The sequence below is a fragment of the Magnolia sinica genome, chromosome 3 (assembly GCF_029962835.1).
Source record: "Magnolia sinica isolate HGM2019 chromosome 3, MsV1, whole genome shotgun sequence".
Taxonomy (NCBI): Eukaryota; Viridiplantae; Streptophyta; class Magnoliopsida; order Magnoliales; family Magnoliaceae; genus Magnolia; species Magnolia sinica.
Genome location: NC_080575.1, coordinates 94,522,533 through 94,546,072, shown reverse-complemented (window position 1 = coordinate 94,546,072; position 23,540 = coordinate 94,522,533).

Here is a 23,540-nt window from a genome sequence, read left to right as displayed (position 1 = left end):
CCCCGAGTATAATCTTGAGGATTTTTCTTCACTATGTTTGTGTTCGACGCCGTATATTTGACATATGCAAATGGCTCATGAATAGGACTAGTTGGTGGTATGCTTGGGATGCCCCAGTAGATCTCTAGTTACTTTCCACTTGGTAGTTATATTTTCTGTTTATATTACATTTATTGTAATTTGTATAATTATCATATGCGTGGTCATCACGCTTGGAATTGTATCTTTGCATTTTAGCTCTATATTTTTTGGATTTATTATGTCTACATTACTTTGGATCTACTAAGCAGAAATGTGTTACTCTGATTATTCGTGTATGAATGAATATGAATTTTAATGAGAACACACGTGCATTTCTCTTAAGCTCATACTCGGGAACTCGGGACTAGAGTCTCCATACTTAGGTGTCAAATTTCAGGGTGTGACACCAAGTTTTGTCATATGTTGAAAAATACAGGTTAAGCTTAGACAGAGCTTAACTTAGCCCTATGTCATACCCTGAAAATCGGCACCCGAGTAGAGAAACTCCGACCCCAAGTTTCAAGGTGTAAACTTAATAAAAATACAAGCGTGTCCTCATTCAAATTCACATTCATTCCATATACAAATAATCAAAGTAATGCATTTCAACTTAGAGGATCCAAAGTGAGGTAGAGATAATAAACTCGAAAAATATAGGGCTAACATGCAAAGATATAATTCCAAACATAGTATCTGCCCATATGAGAATGCACAACCATCTAGTCCTATTCTTGAGTCATCTGTATATGTTAAATAGAATGCGTTAGACGACAACATAGTGAAGAGATATCTCTAAGATTATACTCAAGACATCTTAGTGATAAGAAAATTCACAATAGATACATATTTCTACATGTAATGCTCTTAAGCATTGTACCTACAACGCACATATACTAAGCAAGTTACAATGTTATCAACATAATCAAGCATATGTAATGATAGTAATATAAAACAATCAATTCTTAAGTTAGTTATTTAATACATGATGTGATGTTATGTGTAATGCTTGGCCCGCAGTACAACCCAACAATATTACCATGATGCTATGCATGATTAGCAAAGTTGTTATTATTTCTAGTTAAAACAACAGGTTGACGACGTATGATTCTGTCATTATATCATGAGTCATTATCTGAATCACATGGCTCATTGAAGCATATAGCTTCTCCTCACCAGCGTCATTTGATTTAAATTAAGGCATCACCCATTATATCTCATAAATCAGTCATTCCAAAGGTACAACATGATGCTCAATAGTATGTCAATCAATACATAAGGGTCATCACCCAAATACCAAGTATGAATAATCACTTCAGAGGTGTGGGCTTGTCACTCGAAACTAAATCAATATAAAGAAGATGGCTCATCACCCAATTCCATTCATGTCCAAGTCGTTTGAATGATACTCTGGCACATAACTATTGGCTGGGTATTTAATGTGGGTCATTCGAACAACAATTTATCACATCTATTAAAGTTCATAGTCACTATGGCGAGGCTCGTCACCCCAACACAAGCCGACAACTCGAACACGATATCCCATACCACCATGCTTTGCTCATGAGTCTTTGTAGGATTGTAATGCCCTAATGGTTATGAGTAAACCTAAATCAACGGTGATAGTGGTATCCTAGATTCTATTGAATATTATACAATCACAAAACATAAGAAGCCATGCATTGGACTAATGCGATCGAGTATGGAGGATCTCGGGCAAATCGACATTGGATAGAAGGCATCCCGTGTAGTTCTAACTACTGTCGATCGTCTGTATTTAACTTTGATAAGCCGAGTAAGCCTATGATAACCACCCTAAAGCGGGTTATCTGCTTATTTAAATATTTTACAGAGTTGAATCCACTACAACAATATTTCAAATTTATCAACTAAAGAAAAATAATCACAAGAAGATTTGATACCGCACCAATGTACACTAATTGAGCACATGTATATATCAGTATAATCCAACTAACATCAACACAATATGACATATATCAACATATGTACAATTCAATGTAATTAAATCTATATCAAAAGAATTCGATCCATATCAACATTTCTTAACATTTGACATCAAAGAGTTAATTATAAATTTTATATTACTCAAGCATTTCATTAAGCATGTTATTAACCAAATAGTAAAAAAAAAAAAATCATTCTAAAATGTCAAGTAGAAGCTTGATGGTAGATCTTCACCTTAGAGTCGAAATCTTTAATTCGGATATGGCCTTAGCATCAAAATTTTGAAAAAAATGCTCCAAACCCTAATTTATCGGTAATTTCTTTGTTAATAACGTGAATTCTAATCTAATTATATTTTAATTAAGGATTAAGGGTTTAACCTGACTTAGTTTGAGCATACCCAACTCGATTCGACGAGTTGGAACCCGAAATTGGTGTACGATGGCATCCACACTAGGCCACGCCCAAATACAACTTCCAGAACAACATGAGTCATTCTTGATCAATGTCGGGACCTTAAGTCCTAGCATAAACAAACTCTAGAGTTAGGGTTTTCGAGAAACAACAAAAATGAAAGGGGGTTTCCAACCCCAATGACTAAAAAATGTAGGAAACGAAAGAAAGAGGTAAAAGGATAACTAGGAAACCTCTTATCTAACAAGGAGTGAAGAATTTGTTCCAAAATCATCAGATTTCGGCCATGGAAGACATGAAACTAAGTATAGAGACAATATCTTACAAGATTCGGCATGATCCGGCACCGGCCCCCACTATTTCTCCAATTTCTCTCATCTTCTCTTCTTCCCTCTCATTTGCTAGAAAAAATTCGTATGGGGAGAGGGGGAGTGAAATAAATGGTTATTTATAGTGCCAGATGGAGTGTAAATGGCCCTAATGCATAGATATTTACTATTATTACCCTATGAGAGGTTGTTTCTACCTTTTGGGGCCCATTAAGAGATATACGAGTCAATCTACGACATAGGATAATTTTTCTAGGTGACAATATACATAAGGCTTCGATCGCCTCATATATCGGACACATCGATCAACGGTTATGATTAAAAGTCAGTTTGATCGAGGTAGCGACTATACGGATATGTGTAAGAAATTACTCTATATTAGCATATTGTGTTTGGTTATGATCTAACGGCCTGAAAGTCACAACTTCGAAAAATATTAAATATGAACAATTAACTTTTAAGTTCCTTTTAATTTCAACCCAGCCTCACACAACACATGTCTTACCTTTTGGCTCTAAATTGAGCAATTCTGCACGCCACTTCAGCTTAATGTCTATGATGGACATCAAGCCCAACAAGACAAATGCTTTTAAATAGTTTCGGATTTAACGAACCATTAATGGACAGTCTAAAGTTAGTTCAATTAATTTAGGTATTTCTGAAATAGGTTTAATAATAGAATTTCTCGTATATGACAATTAGGGTTTGGATTAGCTAAATTCATAGCGCGACCTATTTGTAATTAATTAAGATGATGATTTGATCCTGATCACCATAATCAAAAGTCCTAATTCGAATAAATTGAAAATTTCCTGAAATAGAAAGATGCACTAAGAATAAAAATACTTATTTAATCACACATGATGATTTCTGATACGATTAGAAGCAATTCCTAAGAAGACGTCGAATACTAAAACTTTAACATGAAAAAGATACATTAGGTCCAGCGGCGACTTATAGTTGCAGAAATTTTTTATTTCAACAGGTCAGTTGTTGTAATGTTTTTAGGACTTTTAGTTAGTAGATTATTTTTATACAAGTTTACTTTATATATACTAAATTTCATTCCATTTCAAGTTTCAGAAAAATTCTTAAAATTCTAGAAGTACCTGTCACGCTCTGAAATCTAAGTACAGAGTGTGTAGCCTCAGACCCGAGTTTCAGTTCATAACTAGTACACAAAGTGTACTAATTTAATTCCTTAATCAGTTTCATCAGAGATAATAATTATATTCAGTTTAAGTTCCACCATAATCTCATTCACACATACATAATACTTAGCACTAATTAACCAGGCATATATAAATCTTGACAACCCTTAAAATAAAATAAATCTTAAAAATTATTCATTTATTATATCATTGTACTATAATTATGTTTATTCCATATTAATATTGTTTCAATGAAATAAATGTAAATAATTTCTTAAAATCTCAAAATCAATATTGATGTACATTTGCGTTAATCAAACTATACTAGCAAGTAATAAAAAATGGTTTAATGTCGTTACTTCATATTCAGATAAGTATAACCATGTTTCACATGGATCGTGTTCAGGTACAGTGCATCCTTCCAGTTCTTGCGCCACATCATCTGCTAATGGCTCCTCTGTACAGTTTTTTCATCAATAAAAAAGTAAACTGGTCAGGCTTAGTGAAATAACCTAGCATGGTTCATAATCATAGCAATTAAAATAACATAAAAGTGGATGTACAATGATATGAATGCAAATGATGTATGAATGCATCGGATGGGATAATCGTTCATCTGCTTGGGTTGGAGGTTGTTAACCCGCATCCACCCGTTGGGTAGGCTTCCACCTTTCGGTGGGCTTGGGCATATCCCGTATCTGGTAACGCTCTACCACGATTGACATTTCTTCCAGGGAGGGCCCTTAGGATCGACCATGCATTATGTAAATGTAATGAATGATGGATGATATGTAATGTATATTTTTCATATTTAGCATAGTTGTCTTGATCAAAATATTCACATCTGAATTTAGTATACAATTATCATAACAAAATACTCAAATCAATATATCAATCAATCAAATAATCACAAATGATTTATTTTAATTTTACTGAATTATATGACAAGTTAGGTTACTCACCTGAGTCTGGTAGTGTAGAATTCACAAGGTAAATGGGTTATTTTGAATTCAGAGATCCTATCAGTTATATCAACAATATTATTATTCATCTAGTTATTTTACATGGTGGGGCCCACCTATGATTAACATCCTAAGTGGCCAGATCTAAAATAATCAAATAATTAAAAATTTTATTTTATATTTCTATCTTTTATTTTCTTTTTAAGATTATAAAATTGATTGGAAATTATTTGATCGGGGTGGCCCATCGAATGATCAGATCATTCAGATTCTTGAGGTCTGGTTATGTTTTGCCTCTACACATTAGATAAATGGTGTGGATCTAACCACACATACACTAATAACCCATCTCAACCTTCTACGCCAAGTGATACCAATACTTACACAAAAATCTAAGATTCCTTATTAAACTTTTATAGATTTGACTAGTGTAGCCCATCTGATGGTTGGATTGATTTGAAAATTAGGACCCTTGTATATTTTGGCCTGTACAGATCTATTTTAACACAATTAGATTCCATTAATTCAATTTATTCTTAAAATATTACTAACAGATCTGAAATCATAAAAACATTTCTTTATTAAAATTGACTCTACACAACTAGACAATGATCGTGTGGATGACCCACACTATCCATTGTATAGATTAAGAAGAAATTAACAACATAATAAAAAATTAAAAAGAACTAACGATTAAAATTTATATGATCGAGCCTTCTTAGAATCTTCTCTCCCTTATTCTTCAAAGCTTCCCTTTTTTTTTTTCTATTAAGCAGAAACCTCTCTGTATCCTTTTTTGAAAAAGAAACTTCTTTTGATAAGATAGGATGAGCACATCCTCTCTTATCCTGAATTTGAATTTTTTTATGACATTTGATAAAAAAAAAATTATTATTACCACTCCAAGAATCGATCTCTAAACCTCTCTTTCAACTAAGAAAGTCTCTACCAACTCAACTATTGACTTGTTTATATTTTTTACTTAAAAATAAAATCTTTAAATATTTATTTTAAATTTCTTTATGCACCAAAATTTAGGGTTGTTACAATACCAGCTGTCTGAAACCAATGATTATCTAAATAGTTTTTAAAACATCCTAAAATTAACCTCATTTGAGTTTTTATTTTTATTTTTTAAATGAAATCAGACTCATCAAGCTTTAATTTGGCTTTTAAATCACCTCAATTAGAGTTATAAAAAATAAATATTAAAATTTGAAATCAGTGCACTAAAATTATCCATTTTTGAACATTGTTGTTCATTGTTTTTCATTGTTATCTAGTGGTTCGGGGTCGATCGGGTCCTGACAGGGTTAACTGGATCCCCTTGTCCAGTGGCTCGAGGTCGACCGGGTCCCCCTGTCCAAAACTTGGACAACTCATTTGGCACTCGGGGTCGACCCTGACTCAGTCTTTTAAAACCCCTTATGTTTATGCTATTTAGATTTCCAAACTTATAATTTTCTTTCTCGTTTGCTTCGATCCATACACCTTGGTGGTCCTAACGTGGAATTGGACGAACCGAAGTTTCTATGGACTTGATTATGCCAACCAAGGCAGTCGTAGCATGCACATTGCTATGTTCAAAGTTAGCATGCACATGAGTTCAATCTTAAGGTTTTCCAAAATTCACAACTTTCACTCAATTGAGTGGTTTAGGTAGACCCAAAATCACTCATTTTTACCTTATACGCGTGCGAATACACATACAAACATGCACTAAAGTTGAGAAATCAAAGATAACACCTAAGGACATCTAATTCCTAAGTTGTCAAAAACTTGAGGCGTTACATCGTAACCCAGCACAGGCGGAGCTACCTAACCCGAGCAACCCTACCTTGTAAGACCAGGGCTTCGACTCCTAAACTTAGCCTGAGGCCTAAGCCTGGGCCTAAGCCTGGGCCTAAAATCTAGGCCATGATGCTAGGGATAAACTCGACTAGGTCTAATGATGAGTGGCCTGGTTGATCCAATCATTAAGTCAGCCACCACTATGGTTAAAGACACTCGTTAATGTTTCTATGTTCATGTACATGTCTAGTTTAAATATAATATTTGGATCCAAGATCATGTTTTAGTGATCCAAACTAGTTATGAGTAAGATTTAGTATGACTCTATGATACAACCCTTCAAAGGGAAAAAAAAGGTCTTGTTAAAATCCTTTCACCATGTAACTCTTGTCCTCATAAAAGATTATGGCCGAGGGTTAAAGGATAAAAGGATTGGGGTGGGCTAGGGTAAAGGGTTAAAGAATTAGGGTTGGGCTAGGGCCAACCCTCGCTTGGCCCTACCCTGGTCTATTGCCACTCCCATCAGCAACTGCACCCATATGAAAGTTGTACAACAAATTTAAACCATTTAAATTGGTGGGCCTGTGGATGATTGCATAACTCAAAAAATAGAGAGCCTATGATAGTAACCGCATGATTTTTTTGCCTTGGAATTTGATATTTGCTATTTTATTTTAGTCATCCATTCAATAGCCATAAATTGAATGGTTGAGATAGTTATATCACCTTGAAGGTATGCTTGATTTATAATGTGCCTTACAAATTGTATGGTCTAGATAGTCCTATCTACATGCCATGGGTGACAACGACGTGCCACAACACCTGAACATCTAGCACCCTTACTTACATGTAGCTATTGTTAGGGAATCGTGGAAGTACACAGAGATGAATAAAGCAAAGTACTCCAATCACACAACCAAGTTCAAACACAAACAAACCGAATTGTACATGGAAAAACCTTTACAGGGAAAAATCACGACACAAAGCAACAGTAATTCTGCGCCCACATTTGATGACATACTATGAAAGAAGAAATTTACAAGAGATAGAGATTACCTGATTTGAATAAGCCTTGAATCTCCCTTAAAAGCCCTTAAAACCTTTTAAAATTAATTAAAAAGCCCTGAGATGCACCCTATTCCTGATTACACCCATATATATAGCCTTTATGAGAACCATAATCATAATAGGAAATAAATCCAGCACTCATGCAATTCTTTGTAATTCTGCGCGCACATTTAATGACACATCGATGGCATGGATGACCTGTCAATGGCATTGAACAACTTTGATGTCATCAAGCACGACACCAAAATGTTCCAGTGATAAAATATGGTTTTTTGGATATTTCCAATGACATCTTTGATGGGACTTCGATGGCATTAAGTAGGACACTACAAAGTGTTTATCAACCAACATGGTATTTTCAGATTTTCTCGATGGCATCGAATGGAGACCCTGTTGCTGAAAGATTTGAGACATCAACAACAATCTCTACCATGTCTTTAATCTTCATTCTTCATAGCTTCTTTTCATCATCTTTAATTCCGTATTACATCATAGTTTTACCATCGCTTCTCGTGCACACTTCATTTTCCATTTATGCCTTTCCCAAGCTGAGAGAAGTTACATATAACTTAAACTTCTCTGTGGGAACCACCTTAGTGAGCATGTCCACTGGATTCACACTCGTGTGAATCTTATCTAGAATCACGCCTCCTTCCTCAAGTACCTATTGGATAAAATGGTGACAACATCAATGTGTTTAGTATGTGAGTGATAAATAAAATTTTTAGCCAAATTGATCACGCTTTCGCTGTCACAATTAACCGGTACGACCTCCTACTGAAGCCCCAACTAATTTATCATCCCCCTCAACTAAATACCTTCTTTGAATGCCCATGTCACTGTTATATACTTAGCTTCGGTCATGAAAAGAGATACCACAGACTGAAACTTCGACATCTAACTAATCGCTCCACTTGTTAGCAAAAATGAGTAACCAAAAGTTGACCTCCTACTATCCACACTACCTACGTTAAAACGAGTAACCGAAAGTCGACCTCCTACTATTCACACAACCTACGTAATCAAAATCTACATAACTTACTAACTTAGCCCCTGATTTCTCAAACGATAAGACATAGTCCTGCGTACCTCGAATGTATCCAAGTAGCTATTTCATTGCCTCCCATTGTTGCTTACCAGGGTTATACATGTATCTACTAACAACATACATTGCATGTGAAATATCCGGTCTTGTACAGACCATGATATACATTAAGCTGCTGAACGCGCTCGAATAAGGTACACGAGACATAACCTGCTCTTCTTCATCTATTTTAAGACACTATTCCGAAGAAAGCTTAAAATGAGTCATGTGGGGAACGTTGACCAACTTTGTCTTGTCCATCCCATACTTTATCAACACCTTTTTAAGCTATTCTTTTTAAAATAACCAAAGCATGCTCCTTTTCCTATCTCTTTATATATTAATGCTCATAACCCTCTTTGCAGCCCCCGGATCTTTCATCTCGAATGTCCCTGATAATTAAGTCTTTAATATGTTAATCTTAAATATCTTATGACTAGCGATAAGTATGTCATTAACATACAATACCAAAATAATGAACTTTGTATTACTCAGTGTATTCTAATAGACACAATGATAATACTCACTCTGTCACGCCCCAAACTCAAAAATCGGGCTCACCAAAACTCTCGATCACCGAATCCGGTGTCGACAGCCTCCGTAGTACCCCATTCTCGGCTCCCAGCGCGCATGCGCTAGATTCTAATCCTAGGATCCTACAAGGAGAATTTTTCAGCATACTGTTATCTCGTAAGAAGCATAACCACAAGTATACCCAAATCAAAAAGGCAACATCATCATCACACACTCCTAGTAAACTTCTTACTCACTATGAAAGAATCAAACTTTTTATACCACTGCACAAGCGACTATTTCAGGCTATATAACGACCTCTTTAACCTACAAACCTTGTTCTCTACCCCTTATATTTCGTAACCTTCTGGTCACTTCATGTAGATCTGCTCTTTTAATTCCCCATGCAGGAAGGCAGTCTTGACATCCATCTGTTCCAGCTCGATATCGTATCGGGCAACCATCACCAACACGAATCTGATAGATACTTGCTTTACTACCAATGTGAATATCTTAGTGAAGTTGACACTTTCCCTTTGAGCATATCCCTTCACTACTGTAACACCTCGTACTTTTCAGTACACGATTGTTATTATGGAAACTTATTATAAACATCGACCAAACCCATGTAAATGTTCAACTTCATGCTAGCCCGATTCTAACCGTCAAGTATAGTCGTCATTCATGGATTAAGCCATCTATCCATTAATTCTCAAAATGAATTGTTAAATCGTTAGATCCATCATTTTTCACGTCCTTAACAACCTGAGGGCCTAAGCCATACATAGAGCTGGGCATGTTGGACCCGATCCGGTGGATTCGATCTGATCCGACCCGATTCAAACCAATCTGACAGCCTGAATCAATCAGGTTCAAGCAGGATTAGCATATTCGATCATTAATCAGATCGGGTTTGGGTCAATGTTAAATCGGACCAGACCGATACAAAATCCGATCCGATTAGATCCAATCCAATCCGATCCGGACCAGACCAAATGTATTAACTAGTAATTTACTATTTTACCTCTCACCTATACACACACATTTTACCCTTTCTTTTAGGTTTTTACCCTACTCGTACGGCCGCACCCGAATGCCCAAAACCCTCCCATCTTTACCCGAACGCTGGCCACTCCCGATACTGATCCGACCATTCAGACTCATTTATCAGGTAGGAGGAACCACCCGGCCACTATTTATTTATTTTTTATTTTATTTTAGGAGAGTGGTCCAACCATGGCCGTTACCCGCTGGTGGTCCGGCCACCCTGGATCGTCGGCTAGCCATGGCCGCTGCCCAATCGAGTTGTGTATTGATGATTTGTCTCTTTGGACAAGATGTTATAATAGGCTTGTATCCTCATGGTTGCTGTGTATCATTTGCTTTGCCCTGATATCTACCACCTGTGGGTAGTGCATCCTTTGGGAAAAATGGATTCTCTCCAGGCGTGAAAGTGGCGTCCAAAAGAGGCCTCATTGAATGAAACCCAAAGAGGAAATCACTAATACCGATTGTGCAGGAATGACAACAGGGTTTTCCCTAGACTTGGATCATAGAATATTGCATGTGTTTAGTTATAGAGATGCCTAGAAGTATTCTCGGTATTTGTGGCGAGCCTATAAAAGATCTGGACTATTCACATGTTGGGCCTACTTTGGATGGATGGTTCCCCAAAAAGACATTGTGGGATGATCATCCTAAACAACCTACTTAGTGAATGACTTGCAGTGGTTGAATGCAAATTAGTGGTTGGATTTTTTTAAATTTATTTATATATATATTTTTTTTTATTTGGACCGATCTGAACTATGCCCAATCTGATCCGAACTGTGCCCAATCCGATCCGACTCGGTTTTCCTAACCAAGTCAGACTCGGATCGAATCAGGCAATGCACATTTCGAATTGGTCTGAGTCAGGTGACCCAGACTCGGTCCCGGATCAGATCGAGTTCGGGTTGGGCCATTGAGATTTCAGATCAGATCGAGTTGGATCCAATCCGATTCGACTCGGACCAATGCCCAGATCTAGTCATACAGCTAATCGATCGATGATCTACATTCGGACTAGGCTATAAATCCTACCATTGGATCCTTTGGGATTGGTAGATAAAATCCCAAACCCACATTTTGTGGCCCAATCAGGGATCAAGATGTTCTAACTATCAAACCAACCATTAAAGTGTAATTTCACTAACTTTGGAAACATGTAGAACCACTAAGATCAGGGTTAGAAACTATCTGACCATCGAATTTTCTAGAATTGACACTAATAACGAATTTCACAAAGTGTGGCCCACCTAATCTTTTAATCTACTGACCTTTGGTCAGAAGCCTTGATTGGGGCCTCCAAATGAATATGGAGTAGATTTGCCAAATACATCTATGTGGACCCCACTTGAGGAGTGTGTGTGCACAGCTCGTGCATACTCACGGCACACCAAAACCAAGGGTCGGTCAAACTGGGTTTGACCCAAGGAAAATCCAAAAAGAGGATTTTCCTCCTTCTTTCTTTCATTTTCCTGCCAATGGTGGATTTGAAATAGGGCCCACTGATGGAGTCCCGATCAATGATCCAAACCGTTCATCATGTACAACACCCAAATCTGACCCGAACATTAATCCTTTCACTGATAGAACACGTGTGCATACACACGAATTCCAGCGCAGTGAAGGTCCGCGTGCGACAGTTTTTGAAAATGGAGTTTTCATTTTCTCCTTTCGTTCCTCTTGTGAGTTGGCAAATAGAAACAACTCAGCTCCTTCATCCCAACCCTCTATTCCGAACAATCCTAGCCCTAGAAGCTAGGTTACTATAACAGGAAAGAGAGAGAAAGGGATAGAGAGTGGAGCCGCAGAAAGAATCTTTTTGTTATGAAATGTGGTTCCATCTCAGCCATTCAAAAGCTTCTAGAAGCTTTCCAATTCATCACAAGCGTCAGATTTAGGGCTTCCTAAAACCCTTTTTAAATTCGTTAGGAGATCTCACAGCCACATGAGATACTGCCGGAGATTCAAAATCTCGCGTATGGCTGAGATCATCGTGTTTTCCTCCCAAAATATATGTCCCACAATGATCATTGAGAAAATCCACACCATCCATAGGCATTAGATCACTAGATCGGCCACCTGTTGAGAAACTACCATTATCTAAGAGGTCATCTTCCCCGTTAATCCGAAAAACCCACCATTTGGTGATAGACCCCATTCCTTGATCTAAGCCGTCCATCTAGTGGCTCATAGCCTCAGATGTCCATCCATATTGTCCGATCATAGCCATGCAAGCCAGATTGTGAGCTTTGTATTCTAACTCTCTCAATTAGAGCAAATACTTATAACTAATCCCGTGATTAGTGGGCGCATCCTCATAAAAGGAGTCCTTTTAGGGCAGCCATTCCAAAAAAAAAATCAAAAAAGAGAGAAAAGAGCGTCATTTTAATGCCGCATCAAGTCGAGTCGACTCAGTTCAAGTCTGGGCCAAGTTTGAGCCAAGTCCCATACCTCGGGCCCTCCTAGTAGAAAGAAAGGAAGCAAGGAGCAGAAGAAGAAGAAGAAAATCAGGAAGAAAGAAGACGAAGACGAAAGATAGAGAAGGAAGAAAGGGAGTGCAGCTGACCACACTAGCTCGACTCGAGCGAGTTGAGGAACTGAGTCGAGATCCAGTCAGGTTCAGGTTTTGGTCTAGGTGTTGTCGGAATTCCAGTAGAGAGAGAATGAGATAGAGAGAACTGCACTAGCTCGACTTGAGTTGAGTCTTTGACTCGCTCGGACTTGGTCGAGTTGAGTCCAGAGTTTATTGGGTTTGATGAGTTCAATGGAAATAAAGAGAAGAAAAAAAGAAGTGGGAGAAGAAGGAGATGGAGTAGTTGGATTGCTGGTTCGAATCTGAGCAGAGATCGAGTTGTGTAACTCGTCTCTAGGTTTACTCGGTGAGTCACATACTGAGTTCAGCATAAATCCTAACTTGAGTTCGGTTATTTTCATCCGTAGACCCAGTTTAGATCAGCTTCAACTATGTTAAAGAAGAGTTGTTAGAGCCACTATTCAAACTTAGGTTTGGAACCAAGTTTAAGCGATATTCTGGTCGAGATGCCAGGTTAACTCAGTAGAATCTTCTTGGTCTGTGTTGAATGAGATCTACTAGAGGCTGAGATCTAATTTAACATCCTTGGAGAGAATGCTTGGCGACACATCCATTCCACGAGACCTAACGAAAGCTGAATTTTCATAAGCTAGAACTGAGTGAGCTGAGTTATGAACTCGGTGAGTTAACTCTATGCTTTCATGCTTCTCTAAGCTAAATTAAGGGTTGAATTAGGGATATTATTAATTATTAATGTTTTGATTGTAGGTAAAATCATTCCTTCCCTCATATTAGAATTTACCTCTTTAAATCAACGAAGTGATCATCTTGTTTGAGGTGAGTTAGTCATATATCCCCTAATTAGAGTATCAATTGTAGTTTAATCAGAACTATTGAGTCATCTTTGGATTGAATGTAGGATTTTTGAATTCTCCATACAAGTTTGATTAATTGGATCCTCTTGGAACCTAGTTTGAGTACATTTTTGGGTCATCTCGAAGTGGTAAGGTAAATGATCTCTTAAACCATCCAATTAAGCTTTCCACAAACAAATATATGTTAAATCGTTGAATTAAATGTGGAAAGTGGTTTCCTAATTTCCATATTTAGATACATAACCATTGGAGTACATTTACATCCATTAGACCCTAACCAGTCAAGTATGGTATTTTAAGCTAAAGTGGACATTTAGTGCTCCTTAGTGATCTCTAATCAAGCAAAGAATGAATCTACATCTTAAGGTGAGGATCACCCTTCAAGCTTTTTTACATCTTGATAGTTAAATTTAGTTTGTTTATTTCATTGATTGCTTAATACAATACTTGGTGAAAATGTTAATAAATGCTAATTTCTAATTGAATGATTATTCATAAATGATTGATCATTGGATTTACATTCAAATATCTGAACATGTGATAGATCTCAAATATCTCACTTTATATGTGTAAATGTTATTGATGTTGTACGTGGCTTATTTCACCACTTGTGATTACTTTATGGTGTTTTTGGAAGTCCTCGAACTAGTGGCCATTTTAACTAATATATAAAATGAAATTTCTTTGTTGTGGACTTACAATCTTATGGACCATTTGTGCCTATGTGGCGTTTGGGGACAATCCCTTTTATATCACATCACTAAATGGACGATTTGCCATACATGGTTTTGATCAAGTATTTACCCTTTGCGGCTTTGATGAATTATTTTCAATAACCCTGCGATGTAAAGGTCCACTTGATGAACTATAATTGGCCACTAGTTGAAGAGGTTACCCTTAAAACATTATAATTGTTAGTATTATGAGCCAAAGATTGTGGAATGGGACACTATGCTGGGTGACAAACCCCCCATAGTGACCTTTGAGCTTTCTTAAAATAGTTGTTTGAAATTGAAATAATAATGGTTGGGCTAATCATGCATCTTCATGACATACAGACTTTACCAGGTGGTCGATACAAGACGTGAAGTTTTCTTGGGTCACTATGGGCTGTACCGTAGAGTATTTTACATGGTGATCCTAAGTTTTTATTGCATGCATTCGACCACCAAGGGCTGTCCTTTTCGCATGGACTTTTCTGGGTGTCTAGTTTTCCTTGGACCTATGATAGAATACTCTTCCAGGAAACTTGCTTACCTTGGGTGTCCTCATTATATGGTCTTTTTTGGGTGGCTAATTTTCCTTGGGCGTACCTTTGAGTATTTTTTCGGACAGCTAGTTCTCCTTGGGTAACCTTTTTACCAGCTGGATGAGCATCCCCAGGTCTATGTGCATGTATATGCATTCATGCATTTAAACAAGATTATCTTTGTGAAATTTATTTAACGAATGCGTATCTGATGAACCTTACCTAATTACTATGATAATCATTGTGAAATATTTGTTATACACTGTTCTTGATAACTATGCTTAATTATCTTGATGATACGATAAATCTTGGGAGTTGTACTTCACTGGAATAGCCATTAACACTATCAAACCGTAACCAGTGTGTAGGAGACGCAGAGGGTGCGCATGCTAGTGTTCAGGTGGAATAGGAGGAGCCAGACGATTGTTCACTCCCCAAGTATAGGGTTGTGATGTAGTAATAAACTCGGTAAGACCGAGGTCGAATCCACAGGAACTGAAACCTGTACGTAGTCTGAAAATAACCAGAACTAGAACTAGATTAAGATGAAATCTAATCAGGTGAATATGAAGGAATAATGGTGAAATAATAATCTAAAACTTAAGGAATTCAGAGGTAGGAAACTAGGGATTTAGAGGATCCACTTGTGGAGATCAGGGAGATCTACGGTCGATTCATGAACTCAACTGGACTTCGAGTCCCATCTTCATCTAGTTGGAAGATATAACGTGAAAATCAATTCTGAACTTCATTTAATCTAGTTTTCAAGAGATCAGATGGGTGTAAATTAGAATGGATTCCATCACCAAACCATGCCCATGAGATAAGATAAACAATAGAATTAAACCAAGCCATAGCCAATCTGAGAGATGTATGAATGTTAGGAAGGATTCCATCATCCAACCATGCCCAGGAGACATGGTGAACAACAGGGTTCCCAAATTCATAAACCCTATAATGCTGCTCAAAACTATCGCAGATCTATTGTAATTTCAATCACAACAAACCATTAAAAACTGAAAGCATTCCTATTAATCAAACTAAATTAACATCAATTCAGTCTAACGTGAATCAAAGCCATAGAATCGTTCTCATCACACCACAAGGTTCACCTCTTAGCCCTAGCTAAGAGGTTCAACCCAACATGAATGGGCTAGATCCCTTGAACAAAACAAAATAAAATAAAATAAAATAAAAAAGAAAGAAAATATGACAAACTCTACTCTCTCTGTTTAGCCTCCCTCCTCTCTCACGTTCTCTCTTTCTTATAGGTGATTCAGGCAGTGGAGAGGTGTGCTGGCGTGCGTCAAAAGATAGCCAGTTGTACTCCTTTCGCAGCAAACAACTAGCGCCCACCTCAATCCGCGTTTTGGCACTGTGGGAGAACCCGAACGGCAGATCTGAGCCGTTCAGTCTTCTTAAGCCTGGTCAGTCACACCTTGAGACTAGTTTGGACGGTCCAGATGGATGGACCGACCGTCCTCTCGACTGTAGAATGACCCTACAACGATCGGTTCTCGCATTGCACAATAGAGCCTGCGCAACCGTCCGCTGTGATGCTGGTGGGGCCCTTTTCGATGTCGTGTTGATAAATCCACGCCGTCCACTGAATTCTAATCAAAATTTTAGTTGGAAAAGGGTTTTTTGGCAATCCTTTAATGCGGCCCACGGAATTTGTAAATCCACCGTCCGTCTTCCGTTTGAGCGGCTGGGATCTCATCATTTTTATTTCTTCAAATTTTGTCACCTAAGCCTTAGTAATATGGGCCGTGGGAATCTAATGGACGGTCCAGGTTCATCATCTGGACCACAATGGTAGCCCACGATGATCACCCGTAAATGTCCATGCAAACGTTGGAAAAGGAAACTGATGTTTCCATTTTCGTGAAGAAGACTCGGTCAAATCGAGCGGTCCGGTGCACATCCGGTATACATGTGCTCATGTACACACTACCCGAGGTGGGGTCCACAGTGATGTAGTGTGAGATATCTGCACCGTCCATCTCCTTACTCATCTGATTTAAGGGGTTGAGACCAAAATTGAAGCATATCCAGATATCAGGTGGGCCCCAGATCAGATATTTATGGGATGATCTATCCATTGGGCCACTTCTACAAGGATCCAATGGCTAAAATTCGACGTGTACAGTTAATTTAGGGTCCTCAGGCCATATATAAAGTTTTGAGCCAAATAGATGGTGGAAACTTTGTGATCTTGCATTCTGGACGATTTTCAGGCCTGTTTAACGTGAGTGGCGTGATTTTCTCGGATCTCTGTCATGTAAATTCTTCGATCTCGGTCCCCTGGGGTCCGTCCCTTGCCTTGGTGACTTCGGAGCGTTAAATCCTTGCTTTTAGTACCATTTTTCAGTCCACACCTATAAATTCACCTTACAGCACAAACACGATTAAAATAGGTCGTTAAACAGTATTATGTTCGTAAATCCAGGTAATAAATGGGGTCTAATATGCAATATTTGACCCTCAACAACGATCTTGTGATCCCCTATCATTGATTTCATTTCCATTTAAGTTGTACTGTCATATATTATTAGAACTTAAGACATTCGTTTGTATAAGTTTTCGGGTCGCCATTTGAATATTTGGTTATGTATATTTGGACTTCCTCTTATACTTGATTTGTTGCTATTCTACTAAAACTGTTAACTCTGATAAAGGAAAAAAAATGTACGTGAAATTTGAGCCACCGTTAAAGGTTAACACTCGGATTTTTGGAAAATGAGTAGTGTACTTGGGTTTCAGGAACCAGGGTGTTACAGCTATTAACCTTGCCTTGTACCTATCATGTTTCTTCTTGAAGACCCACTTGCACCCGATCGCTTTTTAGCTGAAGAAAAGTTCCACCAACTCCCATATCTCATTCTTATACAAAGAGTCCATGTAACGTCCTGGATTTTCACTGTTTTAGATTTTCAAAAACCCTTGAAATTTTTTTATATAATTAACTTATATTATCACTTACTGACCATTAACACTCAATGTTAATTTATACAAGGGTGGTATTAGTAAAGAACTGTACAAATCCGATTAATCAACTATAGGAAGCCAACGAATCCGGCCGATCACTTCAACACCGATTTTAACCACATGATTTGCTCGCACAGAGCCTAAATTTATCCGACCTATCGTCAATTATTTAAGACAATTACAACTAAATAAAGACTTACTAAAATCTAAGATAACTAGTGGTCAGATCTTAATTAACAAACTAAACTGATCCCATATCCTTTTAGCCTAAGAACTGACGGTTTATAGTGAGTATAATCGAATCGTTATTTTTGCTAATTGCGAATAGGTCACACTTTGAACTTAGCTAATTCAAACCCTTATGATTATGCACAAGAAATCTCGCTACTCAATTCATTTCAGAAATGCCCTGATTATCCAAATAAACTCTAGACCATTTGTTAGTAGGCCACTAAACCCGAGGCTATAGATGGGCTTGACGTCCATCGCAGGACATCGAGTTGAGATCGCGTCTCGAATCATTCAACTTGGACTCATAAGTCGAGTGCTTGGGTTGTGTGAATACCTTATATGAAAATATGTAACTTTAGGTCCATTTGTTCTTTCACAAAGTTGTAACTTTCGGACCATCAATTCATGACAAAATTCGGGGTACCGACTAAAGATATTTCTCTAAACATATCCGTATAGCGGAGGCCCCGATCAACTATCGGTAACCGTTGAACAGACTTCTAATTATATCTATCGATCGGCACATCCAAATGGCGGGCCGATCATATCCATATGTAAATCATCATTGGGGCTAACTGTCCTACGGTGTAGATCGATATGTACACCCCATAGTGGGCCCTAAAGGTTAGAAAAACCCTCCCATAAGGCTAGTATAATGAAAACATAGCCCTTAGGGTCATTTGCATAACTTCTAAAACTATATAAGGCCTTCATTTGGGTATCCCATCTCTCCATACGAATTTTACCTAAGAAGGAAAGAAAGAAAGAGAGAAAGAAGAAGGGAGATCTTGGGGTGTTCTTGATGGATTCCCTTCGATCAAGCCCTACCTTCGACCATTCTTCTACATCGAATCCATCTCACTAACGATCGGGAGGTAAGAAACAAACCCTACTTTCCAACCTAGGCTTGTCTACATTGAATTGCATAGATCTCACATACTTGCTTTGAAATTGATGTAGAAATTATTTTTCTCCAAATTTCTAACCCTAGGAGCTCAAAATCGGAGATTTCTTCTTAAAGGTGTGAACCATTACGCCTAGGTTTCCATTTATCGACCCTTGAGGGTTTCAGTTAATGATGTCTTATATTGAATGGGTTATAATAGCTAGCATGTTCATATTTCATGTTTGATTATATTATATTATGTGTCATTGGTTGTTTATAGATGCGTACATGTTTGATAAAATGCCTATGTAATTAAAAGTGTTAATCTTATGATGCTCACATGTTTGATTGAATACTCGATTAAATGTGTTGATTTGTTGATGTTTACATGTTTAATTAAATGTTCTAGTGAATGTATTACTCTATTGAGGCTCACATTTTTTATAAAATGCTTATGTGGTTGACTGGTTGTGTAGTTGAATCTATATTAACGGCATGACGAATTGCTAAGTTTATAGCTATGCTTAGGTTACTTATAATGTTGAGTCAGATGGCTAACCGCCAGAATTAAAGGAGTGGCATGAATTGGAGCGGTCACCCTAGACTTGTTCGATCGACCTGGGTTGAACATGGACGACCAACAGTAGCTAAACTACACGGCATGCTTACACCCAATGCCGATTGTGTCGTGGTTCTCCAATGTCAATCAAATTAGTCCACTAGACGACCGATAATGTATGTTCACAATATATGACACGACTAAATAAAATCTAGGATACCCTGTTCCCAATGGATGAGTCCATTCATAGTCGTTACTGCGATATGATCCGTCTAAGACTCATGAGCCGGACATGGTGGTATGGAACACCGTGTTTGAGCTGTCAGCATACGCTAGGATGAAGAACCTCCCTGTAGAGACCAGTAAGCACTAATGGAGGTGAAAGATTGTTGTTCGAATGGCCCCCGTCAAATTATCCGGTTGATTGTTCCATGCCAGAGTACCGTTCGAACGACCTGGGCATGAATGGAATTATGTGACAAACCCTTTCCTTTATAGTAGTTTGGTTTTATGTAAAAAGCTCGGACCTCAGAACTGAGTGATCATACTCGATGTTTGGGTGACGACCCATACTAGGTTGATCCTCATACCTTTGGGTATCATGTCGTACCTTTGAAATTATTGATTGGTGAGATAAACGGGTGATACCTAAAGTTGGATCAAGGGACACTGGTAAGGATTCGTTAAATGCGGCAATAAGCCACGTGATCCGGATAAGAACTCGTAATATAATATCGGTATCCAGATAAGGACTCGTGATATAATTACTCGGCTAATATACGTATCAATCACATTGCATTAGATACGATGTGGCGATTTGGCGTTGAAGTCGTGTGATGAGGGAGTGCTGGCATTTGCGAAATAGGCGTTAAAGTCACGTGTAAGGGAGTTTTGGATTGAAAGGTGCATGCATCATTTTATAATCTCATTCATACATTTAAAAAGAGTATTTAGAAAATGTTTGATGTCTTGTTTATCATTAACTGCACTAATTGAGTCGATAATATGTGTAACTTAGTACTAATAGAATCACTGAGTTAACTACTCACTTTCACTTGGGATGGTGTTTTAAAACACCAACCAGACAATATTATTGATGCATATACTAGTGAGGCCTCTGGCGGATAGGCTTGGATCGGCTTACACTTTCGTCATGATGCCTTGGGAGCGTTGAACGAAGCTAGAAGTCCTTTCATTTACTTAATTTTGTGCATGTATATATTAAAGTCGTGCTTTATGTGTAAGTTTTATTATGGCTTGTATAATCCCCATTTTGGGCAACCATCACTATCAGAGCTGTATTTTGACTCTGAACCACACACACACACACACACACACACACATATTGATTTTTGTTATATTCGCCTCGCTTTAGTTCTGTTAAGTTAAATTGTGAAACTCTGATTATCTATGGGCAAAATAAATTTGAATCTGAATGAGGATATATGTGCATTTTATTAACTCATGAGAACTCGGGACCGTAGTCTATGTACTCGGATGCTGATTTTTAGAGCGTTACAGTCCATCTCATCATCCATCACTGCTTTTCACTTTTCAGCATCAAGCTCATCAAGAGTCTCCTGAATAGCAGACGGATTCTCTTATTCATAATGAGGGTTAAAGCGATAATGACGGATTCTCGTTGGTAACCTTCGATACCTTGGTGGATTCCTTCTCACAGGTGGCTGCTCCACCTGCTCTTATACCTCTTTTTACGTACTTGTATCAGCCGTGTCTGACTCTCTCTAACTGCATGTCTACAACTAACTTTTTCGGTTCCTTGTATTCATCATTACAGAACACGGATCCTTCATTGAATTTAATGTCACGACTAAGGATGATTTTTTGTGTGATTTGGTCATACAGCCAGTACCCCTTCACACCACCACCATAGCTGATAAAGATGTATTTCTTATCTCTTTGGTCTAGCTTATCTCTCTTAACTGACAGTATATGAGAGTAACTATCGCTACCAAATATACACAGTCACGGATAGTCTACCTGTTGACCACTCCACACTTCCTTTGAAATCTTAAAATTAGAGTTGTACATGAACCGAGTTAGCTCAGTTAACTCGCTCAACTCAACTCGAAAAAGCTTGATTCGACTCAGTTCGAAACTTAGTTTGAGCCAAGTCAAGCTGATTTTTAGAGCTCGAAAAAATTTCGAGCCAAGTTCGAGCTTCTCCAAGCTCGAATCAACTCGGATCGAACCTCAACTCGAATCGAACTAGGATTAAATCTGTTTGGTTACTCGGTTATTTTGATATTGACATTGCTCACCACGTGTTTGATGAAATGACTTAATGAAATGGTGTTTCGGGTGTATACATTCTCTGCAGGATCGACTGGTGGAGAGGAAGGTATGCTACGAAATAAATCACTACAAAAAATTTACATGATAAAACTACCATTGTATTTTAATTTTGAAACTACCTATCGAGTGTTTGATGAAATGCTTATAAACTTCTGCTACTGTTTTGCATACTGTGAGAAATTGAAGGTGCATTCTATGTGTTTGAGAAAATGTCACAGAGGCTCGAACTTGGCTCAAACTAGCCCGAGTTGCTGACCGAACCAAGTCAAGTTGGTTAGTGAGGCTCGAGGACTAAGCCGAGCCGAGTTCGAGCTAGGGTTAGCTACTGGCCAAGCCGAGCCGAGTTCGAGCTAGGGTTAGCTACTGGCCAAGCCGAGTCGAGCTGTGCCAAGCTTGACTCGATTTGACTCGTGTACAACTCTACTTGCAATCAATTGTTGTAGAATGAGACCAATTCACCAAGCAATAAGCCGTGTTAACGACCTCAGTGTACAATTCTTTGCCCAACCCAGTATTACTAATCATGCATTAGGTCCTCTTCAAGAAAGTCTGATTCATCCGCTTAACCACATCATTCTACTCTAGTGTGTGGCTCATTGTGTTATGCCTTATAATCTCTTCTTCTTTATAATACCGATTGAATTCTCCTGAAGTGAATTCATCATCGTTATCCATCCTCAACACTTTCACATTTCACCCTTACTGTATTTTCTATCATTGCCTTTTATTGCTTAAAGTTGGTGAAAACATCAAATTTACTTTTCATAAATTAAACCTATACTTTTCTAGAATAGTCGTCAATGAATGTGACAAACCATGATGACCCTCCTCCAGAAACCATGGGCGTCGGCCCTCATACATCCGAATACACATAATTAAGAACACCTTTATACATGTTTTTCATATTTAAAAGACAACATTGAGTGTTTACCATATATACAATGCTCGCATATACTCAAATTAAAACTTTAAAAAACTTGAATCAAACAATGATTATAAAGTACCTTCGTGCCCCGCTCGCTCATGTGGCTTGCCATATATTTATAGACACGGAATCTACTACAGACGCTACAACTCCACTTGATGAAGTACTCCATATTAAGCTGTAAAGATTTTCATTCCACCGTGCATTCATGACTACTAGTGCCCCCTTTGAAACTTTAAGGATATGATTGAACCCAGTGAATTTACAACCTAGTGGCTCGAGTGCTCCAAGAGATATCAGACTCTTCCTCAAATCAAGAATGTGTCTCACTTCGGTTAAGATATACTCCATGCCATCAAACATCTTGATGCGCACCGATCCAACACTAACAACTTTACAGGCATTACATTGCCCATAAAGACCTGGCCACCATCGCACTTATTGTAACTAGTGAACCAACTTCGATGAGGGGTCATGTGGTATGAAGTCCCCATATCTAAAATCCATTCTCCATTGAAGTACCCTGATTCTGATATGGTCAGCACGTCACTATCGTCCATCTCCTCACAAGATTCTGTTATGTTGGCCTACTTGGAAGAACTCTCATAATTCTCTTTTTTTTTTGCCTTATGATTT